A 16,427-nucleotide genomic window follows, 5' to 3' on the forward strand; every position below is an offset into this window, starting at 1 on the left:
GGGTCCTTTTTTCGGAAAATCGCGATTTTCCGCGGGCATGTTTTCATAGGAAATTAAGCCTGTATTTAGCCTCTCATTAAACTGGCCATAACTCCACAAAACGTAGCCCGAGGGCTCTGAAACTTCTTGGGTGCGTCCGTCAGGTCACTAGGAGCGTCCCCAGTGGGTTATCTCAGAATCGGGTTCGGGGTCCTTTTTTCGGAAAATCGCGATTTTCCGCGGGCATGTTTTAATAGGAAATCAAGCCTGTATTTAGCCTCTCATTAAACTGGCCGTAACTCCACAAAACGTAGCCCGAGGGCTCTGAAACTTCTAGGGTGCGTCCGTCAGGTCACTAGGAGCGTCCCCAGTGGGTTATCTCAGAATCGGGTTCGGGGTCCTTTTTTCGGAAAATCGCGATTTTCCGCGGGCATGTTTTCATAGGAAATTAAGCCTGTATTTAGCCTCTCATTAAACTGGCCGTAACTCCACAAAACGTAGCCCGAGGGCTCTGAAACTTCTTTGGTGCGTCCGTCAGGTCACTAGGAGCGTCCCCAGTGGGTTATCTCAGAATCGGGTTCGGGGTCCTTTTTTCGGAAAATCGCGATTTTCCGTGGGCATGTTTTCGTAGGAAATTAAGCCTGTATTTAGCCTCTCATTAAACTGGCCAAAACTCCACAAAACGTAGCCCGAGGGCTCTGAAACTTCTTTGGTGCGTCCGTCAGGTCACTAGGAGCGTCCCCAGTGGGTTATCTCAGAATCGGGTTCGGGGTCCTTTTTTCGGAAAATCGCGATTTTCCGTGGGCATGTTTTCGTAGGAAATTAAGCCTGTATTTAGCCTCTCATTAAACTGGCTGTAACTCCACAAAACGTAGCCCGAGGGCTCTGAAACTTCTTGGGTGCGTCCGTCAGGTCACTAGGAGCGTCCCCAGTGGGTTATCTCAGAATCGGGTTCGGGGTCCTTTTTTCGGAAAATCGCGATTTTCCGCGGGCATGTTTTCGTAAGAATTAAGCCTGTATTTAGCCTCTCATTAAACTGGCCGTAACTCCACAAAACGTAGCCCGAGGGCTCTGAAACTTCTTGGGTGCGTCCGTCAGGTCACTAGGAGCGTCCCCAGTGGGTTATCTCAGAATCGGGTTTGGGGTCCTTTTTTCTGAAAATCGCGATTTTCCGCGGGCATGTTTTAATAGGAAATTAAGCCTGTATTTAGCCTCTCATTAAACTGGCCGTAACTCCACAAAACGTAGCCAGAGGGCTCTGAAACTTCTAGGGTGCGTCCGTCAGGTCACTAGGAGCGTCCCCAGTGGGTTATCTCAGAATCGGGTTTGGGGTCCTTTTTTCTGAAAATCGCGATTTTCCGCGGGCATGTTTTCATAGGAAATTAAGCCTGTATTTAGCCTCTCATTAAACTGGCCGTAACTCCACAAAACGTAGCCCGAGGGCTCTGAAACTTCTTGGGTGCGTCCGTCAGGTCACTAGGAGCGTCCCCAGTGGGTTATCTCAGAATCGGGTTCGGGGTCCTTTTTTTGGAAAATTGCGATTTTCCGCGGGCATGTTTTAATAGGAAATCAAGCCTGTATTTAGCCTCTCATTAAACTGGCCGTAACTCCACAAAACGTAGCCCGAGGGCTCTGAAACTTCTTGGGTGCGTCCGTCAGGTCACTAGGAGCGTCCCCAGTGGGTTATCTCAGAATCGGGTTCGGGGTCCTTTTTTCGGAAAATCGCGATTTTCCGCGGGCATGTTTTAATAGGAAATTAAGCCTGTATTTAGCCTCTCATTAAACTGGCCGTAACTCCACAAAACGTAGCCCGAGGGCTCTGAAACTTCTTGGGTGCGTCCGTCAGGTCACTAGGAGCGTCCCCAGTGGGTTATCTCAGAATCGGGTTCGGGGTCCTTTTTTCGGAAAATCACGATTTTCCGCGGGCATGTTTTCGTAGGAAATTAAGCCTGTATTTAGCCTCTCATTAAACTGGCCGTAACTCCACAAAACGTAGCCCGAGGGCTCTGAAACTTCTTGGGTGCGTCCGTCAGGTCACTAGGAGCGTCCCCAGTGGGTTATCTCAGAATCGGGTTCGGGGTCCTTTTTTCGGAAAATTGCGATTTTCCGCGGGCATGTTTTAATAGGAAATCAAGCCTGTATTTAGCCTCTCATTAAACTGGCCGTAACTCCACAAAACGTAGCCCGAGGGCTCTGAAACTCCTAGGGTGCGTCCGTCAGGTCACTAGGAGCGTCCCCAGTGGGTTATCTCAGAATCGGGTTCGGGGTCCTTTTTTCGAAAAATCGCGATTTTCCACGGGCATGTTTTAATAGGAAATTAAGCCTGTATTTAGCCTCTCATTAAACTGGCCGTAACTCCACAAAACGTAGCCCGAGTGCTCTGAAACTTCTTGGGTGCGTCCGTCAGGTCACTAGGAGCGTCCCCAGTGGGTTATCTCAGAATCGGGTTCGGGGTCCTTTTTTCGGAAAATTGCGATTTTCCGCGGGCATGTTTTCGTAGGAAATTAAGCCTGTATTTAGCCTCTCATTAAACTGGCCGTAACTCCACAAAACGTAGCCCGAGGGCTCTGAAACTTCTTGGGTGCGTCCGTCAGGTCACTAGGAGCGTCCCCAGTGGGTTATCTCAGAATCGGGTTCGGGGTCCTTTTTTCGGAAAATCGCGATTTTCCGCGGGCATGTTTTAATAGGAAATCAAGCCTGTATTTAGCCTCTCATTAAACTGGCCGTAACTCCACAAAACGTAGCCCGAGGGCTCTGAAACTTCTTGGGTGCGTCCGTCAGGTCACTAGGAGCGTCCCCAGTGGGTTATCTCAGAATCAGGTTTGGGGTCCTTTTTTCGGAAAATCGCGATGTTCCGCGGGCATGTTTTCATAGGAAATTAAGCCTGTATTTAGCCTCTCATTAAACTGGCTGTAACTCCACAAAACGTAGCCCGAGGGCTCTGAAACTTCTTGGGTGCGTCCGTCAGGTCACTAGGAGCGTCCCCAGTGGGTTATCTCAGAATCGGGTTCGGGGTCCTTTTTTCGGAAAATCGCGATTTTCCGCGGGCATGTTTTAATAGGAAATTAAGCCTGTATTTAGCCTCTCATTAAACTGGCCGTAACTCCACAAAACGTAGCCCGAGGGCTCTGAAACTTCTTGGGTGCGTCCGTCAGGTCACTAGGAGCGTCCCCAGTGGGTTATCTCAGAATTGGGTTCGGGGTCCTTTTTTCGGAAAATCGCGATTTTCCGCGGGCATGTTTTAATAGGAAATCAAGCCTGTATTTAGCCTCTCATTAAACTGGCCGTAACTCCACAAAACGTAGCCCGAGGGCTCTGAAACTTCTAGGGTGCGTCCGTCAGGTCACTAGGAGCGTCCCCAGTGGGTTATCTCAGAATCGGGTTCGGGGTCCTTTTTTCGGAAAATTGCGATTTTCCGCGGGCATGTTTTAATAGGAAATCAAGCCTGTATTTAGCCTCTCATTAAACTGGCCGTAACTCCACAAAACGTAGCCCGAGGGCTCTGAAACTCCTAGGGTGGGTCCGTCAGGTCACTAGGAGCGTCCTTAGTGGGTTATCTCAGAATCGGGTTCGGGGTCCTTTTTTCGGAAAATTGCGATTTTCCGCGGGCATGTTTTCGTAGGAAATTAAGCCTGTATTTAGCCTCTCATTAAACTGGCCGTAATTCCACAAAACGTAGCCCGAGGGCTCTGAAACTTCTTGGGTGCATCTGTCAGGTCACTAGGAGCGTCCCCAGTGGGTTATCTCAGAATCGGGTTCGGGGTCCTTTTTTCGGAAAATTGCGATTTCCGCGGGCATGTTTTCATAGGAAATTAAGCCTGTATTTAGCCTCTCATTAAACTGGCTGTAACTCCACAAAACGTAGCCCGAGGGCTCTGAAACTTCTTGGGTGCGTCCGTCAGGTCACTAGGAGCGTCCCCAGTGGGTTATCTCAGAATCGGGTTCGGGGTCCTTTTTTCGGAAAATCGCGATTTTCCGCGGGCATGTTTTAATAGGAAATTAAGCCTGTATTTAGCCTCTCATTAAACTGGCCGTAACTCCACAAAACGTAGCCCGAGGGCTCTGAAACTTCTTGGGTGCGTCCGTCAGGTCACTAGGAGCGTCCCCAGTGGGTTATCTCAGAATCGGGTTCGGGGTCCTTTTTTCGGAAAATCGCGATTTTCCGCGGGCATGTTTTCATAGGAAATTAAGCCTGTATTTAGCCTCTCATTAAACTGGCCGTAACTCCACAAAACGTAGCCCGAGGGCTCTGAAACTTCTTGGGTGCGTCCGTCAGGTCACTAGGAGCGTCCCCAGTGGGTTATCTCAGAATCGGGTTCGGGGTCCTTTTTTCTGAAAATCGCGATTTTCCGCGGGCATGTTTTAATAGGAAATTAAGCCTGTATTTAGCCTCTCATTAAACTGGCCATAACTCCACAAAACGTAGCCCGAGGGCTCTGAAACTTCTTGGGTGCGTCCGTCAGGTCACTAGGAGCGTCCCCAGTGGGTTATCTCAGAATCGGGTTCGGGGTCCTTTTTTCGGAAAATCGCGATTTTCCGCGGGCATGTTTTCGTAGGAAATTAAGCCTGTATTTAGCCTCTCAGCAAACTGGCCGTAACTCCACAAAACGTAGCCCGAGGGCTCTGAAACTTCTTGGGTGCGTCCGTCAGGTCACTAGGAGCGTCCCCAGTGGGTTATCTCAGAATCGGGTTCGGGGTCCTTTTTTCGGAAAATCGCGATTTTCCGCGGGCATGTTTTCGTAGGAAATTAAGCCTGTATTTAGCCTCTCAGTAAACTGGCGGTAACTCCACAAAACGTAGCCCGAGGGCTCTGAAACTTCTTGGGTGCGTCCGTCAGGTCACTAGGAGCGTCCCCAGTGGGTTATCTCAGAATCGGGTTCGGGGTCCTTTTTTTGGAAAATCGCGATTTTCCGCAGGCATGTTTTAATAGGAAATTAAGCCTGTATTTAGCCTCTCATTAAACTGGCCGTAACTCCACAAAACGTAGCCCGAGGGCTCTGAAACTTCTTGGGTGCGTCCGTCAGGTCACTAGGAGCGTCCCCAGTGGGTTATCTCAGAATTGGGTTCGGGGTCCTTTTTTCGGAAAATCGCGATTTTCCGCGGGCATGTTTTAATAGGAAATCAAGCCTGTATTTAGCCTCTCATTAAACTGGCCGTAACTCCACAAAACGTAGCCCGAGGGCTCTGAAACTTCTAGGGTGCGTCCGTCAGGTCACTAGGAGCGTCCCCAGTGGGTTATCTCAGAATCGGGTTCGGGGTCCTTTTTTCGGAAAATTGCGATTTTCCGCGGGCATGTTTTAATAGGAAATCAAGCCTGTATTTAGCCTCTCATTAAACTGGCCGTAACTCCACAAAACGTAGCCCGAGGGCTCTGAAACTCCCAGGGTGGGTCCGTCAGGTCACTAGGAGCGTCCCCAGTGGGTTATCTCAGAATCGGGTTCGGGGTCCTTTTTTCGGAAAATTGCGATTTTCCGCGGGCATGTTTTCGTAGGAAATTAAGCCTGTATTTAGCCTCTCATTAAACTGGCCGTAATTCCACAAAACGTAGCCCGAGGGCTCTGAAACTTCTTGGGTGCGTCCGTCAGGTCACTAGGAGCGTCCCCAGTGGGTTATCTCAGAATCGGGTTCGGGGTCCTTTTTTCGGAAAATCGCGATTTTCCGCGGGCATGTTTTAATAGGAAATCAAGCCTGTATTTAGCCTCTCATTAAAGTGGCCGTAACTCCACAAAACGTAGCCCGAGGGCTCTGAAACTTCTTGGGTGCGTCCGTCAGGTCACTAGGAGTGTCCCCAGTGGGTTATCTCAGAATCGGGTTCGGGGTCCTTTTTTCGGAAAGTCACGATTTTCCGCGGGCATGTTTTAATAGGAAATTAAGCCTGTATTTAGCCTCTCATTAAACTGGCCGTAACTCCACAAAACGTAGCCCGAGGGCTCTGAAACTTCTTGGGTGCGTCCGTCAGGTCACTAGGAGCGTCCCCAGTGGGTTATCTCAGAATCGGGTTCGGGGTCCTTTTTTCTGAAAATCGCGATGGTCCGCGGGCATGTTTTAATAGGAAATTAAGCCTGTATTTAGCCTCTCATTAAACTGGCCATAACTCCACAAAACGTAGCCCGAGGGCTCTGAAACTTCTTGGGTGCGTCCGTCAGGTCACTAGGAGCGTCCCCAGTGGGTTATCTCAGAATCGTGTTCGGGGTCCTTTTTTCGGAAAATCGCGATTTTCCGCGGGCATGTTTTAATAGGAAATTAAGCCTGTATTTAGCCTCTCAGCAAACTGGCCGTAACTCCACAAAACGTAGCCCGAGGGCTCTGAAACTTCTTGGGTGCGTCCGTCAGGTCACTAGGAGCGTCCCCAGTGGGTTATCTCAGAATCGGGTTCGGGGTCCTTTTTTTGGAAAATCGCGATTTTCCGCAGGCATGTTTTAATAGGAAATTAAGCCTGTATTTAGCCTCTCATTAAACTGGCCGTAACTCCACAAAACGTAGCCCGAGGGCTCTGAAACTTCTTGGGTGCGTCCGTCAGGTCACTAGGAGCGTCCCCAGTGGGTTATCTCAGAATCGGGTTCGGGGTCCTTTTTTCGGAAAATCGCGATTTTCCGCGGGCATGTTTTAATAGGAAATCAAGCCTGTATTTAGCCTCTCATTAAACTGGCCGTAACTCCACAAAACGTAGCCCGAGGGCTCTGAAACTTCTAGGGTGCGTCCGTCAGGTCACTAGGAGCGTCCCCAGTGGGTTATCTCAGAATCGGGTTCGGGGTCCTTTTTTCGGAAAATTGCGATTTTCCGCGGGCATGTTTTAATAGGAAATCAAGCCTGTATTTAGCCTCTCATTAAACTGGCCGTAACTCCACAAAACGTAGCCCGAGGGCTCTGAAACTCCTAGGGTGGGTCCGTCAGGTCACTAGGAGCGTCCTTAGTGGGTTATCTCAGAATCGGGTTCGGGGTCCTTTTTTCGGAAAATTGCGATTTTCCGCGGGCATGTTTTGTAGGAAATTAAGCCTGTATTTAGCCTCTCATTAAACTGGCCGTAATTCCACAAAACGTAGCCCGAGGGCTCTGAAACTTCTTGGGTGCGTCCGTCAGGTCACTAGGAGCGTCCCCAGTGGGTTATCTCAGAATCGGGTTCGGGGTCCTTTTTTCGGAAAATCGCGATGGTCCGCGGGCATGTTTTCATAGGAAATTAAGCCTGTATTTAGCCTCTCATTAAACTGGCTGTAACTCCACAAAACGTAGCCCGAGGGCTCTGAAACTTCTTGGGTGCGTCCGTCAGGTCACTAGGAGCGTCCCCAGTGGGTTATCTCAGAATCGGGTTCGGGGTCCTTTTTTCGGAAAATCGCGATTTTCCGCGGGCATGTTTTAATAGGAAATTAAGCCTGTATTTAGCCTCTCATTAAACTGGCCGTAACTCCACAAAACGTAGCCCGAGGGCTCTGAAACTTCTTGGGTGCGTCCGTCAGGTCACTAGGAGCGTCCCCAGTGGGTTATCTCAGAATCGGGTTCGGGGTCCTTTTTTCGGAAAATCGCGATTTTCCGTGGGCATGTTTTCGTAGGAAATTAAGCCTGTATTTAGCCTCTCATTAAACTGGCCGTAACTCCACAAAACGTAGCCCGAGGGCTCTGAAACTTCTTTGGTGCGTCCGTCAGGTCACTAGGAGCGTCCCCAGTGGGTTATCTCAGAATCGGGTTCGGGGTCCTTTTTTCGGAAAATCGCGATTTTCCGTGGGCATGTTTTCGTAGGAAATTAAGCCTGTATTTAGCCTCTCATTAAACTGGCCGTAACTCCACAAAACGTAGCCCGAGGGCTCTGAAACTTCTTGGGTGCGTCCGTCAGGTCACTAGGAGCGTCCCCAGTGGGTTATCTCAGAATCGGGTTCGGGGTCCTTTTTCCGGAAAATCACGATTTTCCGCGGGCATGTTTTCGTAGGAAATTAAGCCTGTATTTAGCCTCTCATTAAACTGGCCGTAACTCCACAAAACGTAGCCCGAGGGCTCTGAAACTTCTTGGGTGCGTCCGTCAGGTCACTAGGAGCGTCCCCAGTGGGTTATCTCAGAATCGGGTTCGGGGTCCTTTTTTCGGAAAATTGCGATTTTCCGCGGGCATGTTTTAATAGGAAATCAAGCCTGTATTTAGCCTCTCATTAAACTGGCCGTAACTCCACAAAACGTAGCCCGAGGGCTCTGAAACTCCTAGGGTGCGTCCGTCAGGTCACTAGGAGCGTCCCCAGTGGGTTATCTCAGAATCGGGTTCGGGGTCCTTTTTTCGGAAAATCGCGATTTTCCACGGGCATGTTTTCGTAGGAAATTAAGCCTGTATTTAGCCTCTCATTAAACTGGCCGTAACTCCACAAAACGTAGCCCGAGGGCTCTGAAACTTCTTGGGTGCGTCCGTCAGGTCACTAGGAGCGTCCCCAGTGGGTTATCTCAGAATTGGGTTCGGGGTCCTTTTTTCGAAAAATCGCGATTTTCCGCGGGCATGTTTTAATAGGAAATTAAGCCTGTATTTAGCCTCTCATTAAACTGGCCGTAACTCCACAAAACGTAGCCCGAGTGCTCTGAAACTTCTTGGGTGCGTCCGTCAGGTCACTAGGAGCGTCCCCAGTGGGTTATCTCAGAATCGGGTTCGGGGTCCTTTTTTCGGAAAATCGCGATTTTCCACGGGCATGTTTTCGTAGGAAATTAAGCCTGTATTTAGCCTCTCATTAAACTGGCCGTAACTCCACAAAACGTAGCCCGAGGGCTCTGAAACTTCTTGGGTGCGTCCGTCAGGTCACTAGGAGCGTCCCCAGTGGGTTATCTCAGAATTGGGTTCGGGGTCCTTTTTTCGAAAAATCGCGATTTTCCGCGGGCATGTTTTAATAGGAAATTAAGCCTGTATTTAGCCTCTCATTAAACTGGCCGTAACTCCACAAAACGTAGCCCGAGTGCTCTGAAACTTCTTGGGTGCGTCCGTCAGGTCACTAGGAGCGTCCCCAGTGGGTTATCTCAGAATCGGGTTCGGGGTCCTTTTTTCGGAAAATTGCGATTTCCGCGGGCATGTTTTCATAGGAAATTAAGCCTGTATTTAGCCTCTCATTAAACTGGCCGTAACTCCACAAAACGTAGCCCGAGGGCTCTGAAACTTCTTGGGTGCGTCCGTCAGGTCACTAGGAGCGTCCCCAGTGGGTTATCTCAGAATCGGGTTCGGGGTCCTTTTTTCGGAAAATCGCGATTTTCCGCGGGCATGTTTTCGTAGGAAATTAAGCCTGTATTTAGCCTCTCATTAAACTGGCCGTAACTCCACAAAACGTAGCCCGAGGGCTCTGAAACTTCTTGGGTGCGTCCGTCAGGTCACTAGGAGCGTCCCCAGTGGGTTATCTCAGAATCGGGTTCGGGGTCCTTTTTTTGGAAAATCGCGATTTTCCGCGGGCATGTTTTAATAGGAAATCAAGCCTGTATTTAGCCTCTCATTAAACTGGCCGTAACTCCACAAAACGTAGCCCGAGGGCTCTGAAACTTCTTGGGTGCGTCCGTCAGGTCACTAGGAGCGTCCCCAGTGGGTTATCTCAGAATCGGGTTCGGGGTCCTTTTTTCGGAAAATCGCGATTTTCCGCGGGCATGTTTTCGTAGGAAATTAAGCCTGTATTTAGCCTCTCATTAAACTGGCCGTAACTCCACAAAACGTAGCCCGAGGGCTCTGAAACTTCTTGGGTGCGTCCGTCAGGTCACTAGGAGCGTCCCCAGTGGGTTATCTCAGAATCGGGTTCGGGGTCCTTTTTTTGGAAAATCGCGATTTTCCGCGGGCATGTTTTAATAGGAAATCAAGCCTGTATTTAGCCTCTCATTAAACTGGCCGTAACTCCACAAAACGTAGCCCGAGGGCTCTGAAACTTCTTGGGTGCGTCCGTCAGGTCACTAGGAGCGTCCCCAGTGGGTTATCTCAGAATTGGGTTCGGGGTCCTTTTTTCGGAAAATCGCGATTTTCCGCGGGCATGTTTTAATAGGAAATTAAGCCTATATTTAGCCTCTCATTAAACTGGCTGTAACTCCACAAAACGTAGCCCGAGGGCTCTGAAACTTCTAGGGTGCGTCCGTCAGGTCACTAGGAGCGTCCCCAGTGGGTTATCTCAGAATCGGGTTCGGGGTCCTTTTTTCGGAAAATCGCGATTTTCCGCGGGCATGTTTTCTTAGGAAATTAAGCCTGTATTTAGCCTCTCATTAAACTGGCCATAACTCCACAAAACGTAGCCCGAGGGCTCTGAAACTTCTTGGGTGCGTCCGTCAGGTCACTAGGAGCGTCCCCAGTGGGTTATCTCAGAATCGGGTTCGGGGTCCTTTTTTCGGAAAATCGCGATTTTCCGCGGGCATGTTTTCATAGGAAATTTAGCCTGTATTTAGCCTCTCATTAAACTGGCCATAACTCCACAAAACGTAGCCCGAGGGCTCTGAAATTTCTTGGGTGCGTCCGTCAGGTCACTAGGAGCGTCCCCAGTGGGTTATCTCAGAATCGGGTTCGGGGCCCTTTTTTCGGAAAATCGTGATTTTCCGCGGGCATGTTTTAATAGGAAATTAAGCCTGTATTTAGCCTCTCATTAAACTGGCCGTAACTCCACAAAACGTAGCCCGAGGGCTCTGAAACTTCTTGGGTGCGTCCGTCAGGTCACTAGGAGCGTCCCCAGTGGGTTATCTCAGAATCGGGTTTGGGGTCCTTTTTTCGGAAAATCGCGATTTTCCGCGGGCATGTTTTAATACGAAATTAAGCCTATATTTAGCCTCTAATTAAACTGGCCGTAACTCCACAAAACGTAGCCCGAGGGCTCTGAAACTCCTAGGGTGCGTCCGTCAGGTCACTAGGAGCGTCCCCAGTGGGTTATCTCAGAATCGGGTTCGGGGTCCTTTTTTCGAAAAATCGCGATTTTCCACGGGCATGTTTTAATAGGAAATTAAGCCTGTATTTAGCCTCTCATTAAACTGGCCGTAACTCCACAAAACGTAGCCCGAGTGCTCTGAAACTTCTTGGGTGCGTCCGTCAGGTCACTAGGAGCGTCCCCAGTGGGTTATCTCAGAATCGGGTTCGGGGTCCTTTTTTCGGAAAATTGCGATTTTCCGCGGGCATGTTTTCGTAGGAAATTAAGCCTGTATTTAGCCTCTCATTAAACTGGCCGTAACTCCACAAAACGTAGCCCGAGGGCTCTGAAACTTCTTGGGTGCGTCCGTCAGGTCACTAGGAGCGTCCCCAGTGGGTTATCTCAGAATCGGGTTCGGGGTCCTTTTTTCGGAAAATCGCGATTTTCCGCGGGCATGTTTTAATAGGAAATTAAGCCTGTATTTAGCCTCTCATTAAACTGGCCGTAACTCCACAAAACGTAGCCCGAGGGCTCTGAAACTTCTTGGGTGCGTCCGTCAGGTCACTAGGAGCGTCCCCAGTGGGTTATCTCAGAATCGGGTTTGGGGTCCTTTTTTTGGAAAATCGCGATTTTCCGCAGGCATGTTTTAATAGGAAATTAAGCCTGTATTTAGCCTCTCATTAAACTGGCCGTAACTCCACAAAACGTAGCCCGAGGGCTCTGAAACTTCTTGGGTGCGTCCGTCAGGTCACTAGGAGCGTCCCCAGTGGGTTATCTCAGAATCGGGTTCGGGGTCCTTTTTTCGGAAAATCGCGATTTTCCGCGGGCATGTTTTAATAGGAAATCAAGCCTGTATTTAGCCTCTCATTAAACTGGCCGTAACTCCACAAAACGTAGCCCGAGGGCTCTGAAACTTCTTGGGTGCGTCCGTCAGGTCACTAGGAGCGTCCCCAGTGGGTTATCTCAGAATCAGGTTTGGGGTCCTTTTTTCGGAAAATCGCGATGTTCCGCGGGCATGTTTTCATAGGAAATTAAGCCTGTATTTAGCCTCTCATTAAACTGGCTGTAACTCCACAAAACGTAGCCCGAGGGCTCTGAAACTTCTTGGGTGCGTCCGTCAGGTCACTAGGAGCGTCCCCAGTGGGTTATCTCAGAATCGGGTTCGGGGTCCTTTTTTCGGAAAATCGCGATTTTCCGCGGGCATGTTTTAATAGGAAATTAAGCCTGTATTTAGCCTCTCATTAAACTGGCCGTAACTCCACAAAACGTAGCCCGAGGGCTCTGAAACTTCTTGGGTGCGTCCGTCAGGTCACTAGGAGCGTCCCCAGTGGGTTATCTCAGAATTGGGTTCGGGGTCCTTTTTTCGGAAAATCGCGATTTTCCGCGGGCATGTTTTAATAGGAAATCAAGCCTGTATTTAGCCTCTCATTAAACTGGCCGTAACTCCACAAAACGTAGCCCGAGGGCTCTGAAACTTCTAGGGTGCGTCCGTCAGGTCACTAGGAGCGTCCCCAGTGGGTTATCTCAGAATCGGGTTCGGGGTCCTTTTTTCGGAAAATTGCGATTTTCCGCGGGCATGTTTTAATAGGAAATCAAGCCTGTATTTAGCCTCTCATTAAACTGGCCGTAACTCCACAAAACGTAGCCCGAGGGCTCTGAAACTCCTAGGGTGGGTCCGTCAGGTCACTAGGAGCGTCCTTAGTGGGTTATCTCAGAATCGGGTTCGGGGTCCTTTTTTCGGAAAATTGCGATTTTCCGCGGGCATGTTTTCGTAGGAAATTAAGCCTGTATTTAGCCTCTCATTAAACTGGCCGTAATTCCACAAAACGTAGCCCGAGGGCTCTGAAACTTCTTGGGTGCGTCCGTCAGGTCACTAGGAGCGTCCCCAGTGGGTTATCTCAGAATCGGGTTCGGGGTCCTTTTTTCGGAAAATCGCGATGGTCCGCGGGCATGTTTTCATAGGAAATTAAGCCTGTATTTAGCCTCTCATTAAACTGGCTGTAACTCCACAAAACGTAGCCCGAGGGCTCTGAAACTTCTTGGGTGCGTCCGTCAGGTCACTAGGAGCGTCCCCAGTGGGTTATCTCAGAATCGGGTTCGGGGTCCTTTTTTCGGAAAATCGCGATTTTCCGCGGGCATGTTTTAATAGGAAATTAAGCCTGTATTTAGCCTCTCATTAAACTGGCCGTAACTCCACAAAACGTAGCCCGAGGGCTCTGAAACTTCTTGGGTGCGTCCGTCAGGTCACTAGGAGCGTCCCCAGTGGGTTATCTCAGAATCGGGTTCGGGGTCCTTTTTTCGGAAAATCGCGATTTTCCGCGGGCATGTTTTCATAGGAAATTAAGCCTGTATTTAGCCTCTCATTAAACTGGCCGTAACTCCACAAAACGTAGCCCGAGGGCTCTGAAACTTCTTGGGTGCGTCCGTCAGGTCACTAGGAGCGTCCCCAGTGGGTTATCTCAGAATCGGGTTCGGGGTCCTTTTTTCTGAAAATCGCGATTTTCCGCGGGCATGTTTTAATAGGAAATTAAGCCTGTATTTAGCCTCTCATTAAACTGGCCATAACTCCACAAAACGTAGCCCGAGGGCTCTGAAACTTCTTGGGTGCGTCCGTCAGGTCACTAGGAGCGTCCCCAGTGGGTTATCTCAGAATCGGGTTCGGGGTCCTTTTTTCGGAAAATCGCGATTTTCCGCGGGCATGTTTTCGTAGGAAATTAAGCCTGTATTTAGCCTCTCAGCAAACTGGCCGTAACTCCACAAAACGTAGCCCGAGGGCTCTGAAACTTCTTGGGTGCGTCCGTCAGGTCACTAGGAGCGTCCCCAGTGGGTTATCTCAGAATCGGGTTCGGGGTCCTTTTTTCGGAAAATCGCGATTTTCCGCGGGCATGTTTTCGTAGGAAATTAAGCCTGTATTTAGCCTCTCAGTAAACTGGCGGTAACTCCACAAAACGTAGCCCGAGGGCTCTGAAACTTCTTGGGTGCGTCCGTCAGGTCACTAGGAGCGTCCCCAGTGGGTTATCTCAGAATCGGGTTCGGGGTCCTTTTTTTGGAAAATCGCGATTTTCCGCAGGCATGTTTTAATAGGAAATTAAGCCTGTATTTAGCCTCTCATTAAACTGGCCGTAACTCCACAAAACGTAGCCCGAGGGCTCTGAAACTTCTTGGGTGCGTCCGTCAGGTCACTAGGAGCGTCCCCAGTGGGTTATCTCAGAATTGGGTTCGGGGTCCTTTTTTCGGAAAATCGCGATTTTCCGCGGGCATGTTTTAATAGGAAATCAAGCCTGTATTTAGCCTCTCATTAAACTGGCCGTAACTCCACAAAACGTAGCCCGAGGGCTCTGAAACTTCTAGGGTGCGTCCGTCAGGTCACTAGGAGCGTCCCCAGTGGGTTATCTCAGAATCGGGTTCGGGGTCCTTTTTTCGGAAAATTGCGATTTTCCGCGGGCATGTTTTAATAGGAAATCAAGCCTGTATTTAGCCTCTCATTAAACTGGCCGTAACTCCACAAAACGTAGCCCGAGGGCTCTGAAACTCCCAGGGTGGGTCCGTCAGGTCACTAGGAGCGTCCCCAGTGGGTTATCTCAGAATCGGGTTCGGGGTCCTTTTTTCGGAAAATTGCGATTTTCCGCGGGCATGTTTTCGTAGGAAATTAAGCCTGTATTTAGCCTCTCATTAAACTGGCCGTAATTCCACAAAACGTAGCCCGAGGGCTCTGAAACTTCTTGGGTGCGTCCGTCAGGTCACTAGGAGCGTCCCCAGTGGGTTATCTCAGAATCGGGTTCGGGGTCCTTTTTTCGGAAAATCGCGATTTTCCGCGGGCATGTTTTAATAGGAAATCAAGCCTGTATTTAGCCTCTCATTAAAGTGGCCGTAACTCCACAAAACGTAGCCCGAGGGCTCTGAAACTTCTTGGGTGCGTCCGTCAGGTCACTAGGAGTGTCCCCAGTGGGTTATCTCAGAATCGGGTTCGGGGTCCTTTTTTCGGAAAGTCACGATTTTCCGCGGGCATGTTTTAATAGGAAATTAAGCCTGTATTTAGCCTCTCATTAAACTGGCCGTAACTCCACAAAACGTAGCCCGAGGGCTCTGAAACTTCTTGGGTGCGTCCGTCAGGTCACTAGGAGCGTCCCCAGTGGGTTATCTCAGAATCGGGTTCGGGGTCCTTTTTTCGGAAAATTGCGATTTTCCGCGGGCATGTTTTCGTAGGAAATTAAGCCTGTATTTAGCCTCTCATTAAACTGGCCGTAACTCCACAAAACGTAGCCCGAGGGCTCTGAAACTTCTTGGGTGCGTCCGTCAGGTCACTAGGAGCGTCCCCAGTGGGTTATCTCAGAATCGGGTTCGGGGTCCTTTTTTCGGAAAATCGCGATTTTCCGCGGGCATGTTTTAATAGGAAATTAAGCCTGTATTTAGCCTCTCATTAAACTGGCCGTAACTCCACAAAACGTAGCCCGAGGGCTCTGAAACTTCTTGGGTGCGTCCGTCAGGTCACTAGGAGCGTCCCCAGTGGGTTATCTCAGAATCGGGTTTGGGGTCCTTTTTTTGGAAAATCGCGATTTTCCGCAGGCATGTTTTAATAGGAAATTAAGCCTGTATTTAGCCTCTCATTAAACTGGCCGTAACTCCACAAAACGTAGCCCGAGGGCTCTGAAACTTCTTGGGTGCGTCCGTCAGGTCACTAGGAGCGTCCCCAGTGGGTTATCTCAGAATCGGGTTCGGGGTCCTTTTTTCGGAAAATCGCGATTTTCCGCGGGCATGTTTTAATAGGAAATCAAGCCTGTATTTAGCCTCTCATTAAACTGGCCGTAACTCCACAAAACGTAGCCCGAGGGCTCTGAAACTTCTTGGGTGCGTCCGTCAGGTCACTAGGAGCGTCCCCAGTGGGTTATCTCAGAATCAGGTTTGGGGTCCTTTTTTCGGAAAATCGCGATGTTCCGCGGGCATGTTTTCATAGGAAATTAAGCCTGTATTTAGCCTCTCATTAAACTGGCTGTAACTCCACAAAACGTAGCCCGAGGGCTCTGAAACTTCTTGGGTGCGTCCGTCAGGTCACTAGGAGCGTCCCCAGTGGGTTATCTCAGAATCGGGTTCGGGGTCCTTTTTTCGGAAAATCGCGATTTTCCGCGGGCATGTTTTAATAGGAAATTAAGCCTGTATTTAGCCTCTCATTAAACTGGCCGTAACTCCACAAAACGTAGCCCGAGGGCTCTGAAACTTCTTGGGTGCGTCCGTCAGGTCACTAGGAGCGTCCCCAGTGGGTTATCTCAGAATTGGGTTCGGGGTCCTTTTTTCGGAAAATCGCGATTTTCCGCGGGCATGTTTTAATAGGAAATCAAGCCTGTATTTAGCCTCTCATTAAACTGGCCGTAACTCCACAAAACGTAGCCCGAGGGCTCTGAAACTTCTAGGGTGCGTCCGTCAGGTCACTAGGAGCGTCCCCAGTGGGTTATCTCAGAATCGGGTTCGGGGTCCTTTTTTCGGAAAATTGCGATTTTCCGCGGGCATGTTTTAATAGGAAATCAAGCCTGTATTTAGCCTCTCATTAAACTGGCCGTAACTCCACAAAACGTAGCCCGAGGGCTCTGAAACTCCTAGGGTGGGTCCGTCAGGTCACTAGGAGCGTCCTTA

The sequence above is a fragment of the Halichoeres trimaculatus genome, unplaced genomic scaffold, assembly GCF_033239565.1.
Source record: "Halichoeres trimaculatus isolate MK-OKI-2021-1 unplaced genomic scaffold, fHalTri1.1 fHalTri1_scaffold_16, whole genome shotgun sequence".
NCBI lineage: Eukaryota > Metazoa > Chordata > Actinopteri > Labriformes > Labridae > Halichoeres > Halichoeres trimaculatus.